Genomic DNA, 716 nt, shown 5'->3' with positions numbered 1-716 from the left:
TAACTAAAGGCCTCTTTTTCTTAAAGATTTTATTTATTTATTTGATACAGAGAGACAGCGAGAGAGGGAACACAAGCAGGGGGAGTGAGAGAGGGAGAAGCAGGCTTCCCGCTGAGCAGGAAGCTCGATGCAGGGCTCAATCCCAGGACCCTGGGATCATGACCAGAGCCGAAGGCAGTCGCTTAATGACTGAGCCACCCAGACACCCCTAACTGAAGGCATCTTAAGGCATTTCTCAGCCTCTGACAGATTCTTAGGTGATATTTTTCTTCTTTAGGGAAAAAAAGGGTTTTAATGCTTCTTTTTAAATTGCATTTCTTTCTGGAAATGTTTTCAATTAGCAATAATCGCGCCTCGGATAAACCTCATTGGCTACGATACTGCCACTGTGCAAAGCTCTTTCTGGAAATGTTAATGTATAATAGTTTAATAATAATCCTTAATTCTAATTTTCTCATTAAGTAAATAATTCATAGGTTAATCAATTTCTTGGAACATCCCTTTTTATGTTGAGCCTCATATGGATAAGAGGAGAACCAAACACAAGAATGTATCTATTTAGTAGAATCCCTTTCATAATACATCCATATACTTTACACCTTTTCCCTGAGTCTCCCCTAAAATTTAGCATAGCTTATTCATAGTGATAAAAAGACATTTAAACCTAAATAAGATAGAAAGAACAAAGATAAGTAGAAATGAATGAAAAAGAAAAT

General features: G+C 36.9%; 1 pseudogene; it reads right to left on the bottom strand.

Moving 5' to 3' along the window:
* Positions 1 to 271: 271 nt before the first annotated feature.
* LOC112819486 (U4 spliceosomal RNA) lies at positions 272 to 398 on the bottom strand (annotated as a pseudogene).
* Positions 399 to 716: the final 318 nt, after the last annotated feature.

Source organism: Callorhinus ursinus, unplaced genomic scaffold (genome assembly GCF_003265705.2).
Source record: "Callorhinus ursinus isolate GAN/ISIS: 27379988/994484 unplaced genomic scaffold, GSC_fseal_2.0 scaffold6, whole genome shotgun sequence".
Taxonomy (NCBI): domain Eukaryota; kingdom Metazoa; phylum Chordata; class Mammalia; order Carnivora; family Otariidae; genus Callorhinus; species Callorhinus ursinus.
Note: the sequence above shows the minus strand (reverse complement) of the source record. Positions and strands in the feature narration are given on the sequence as shown.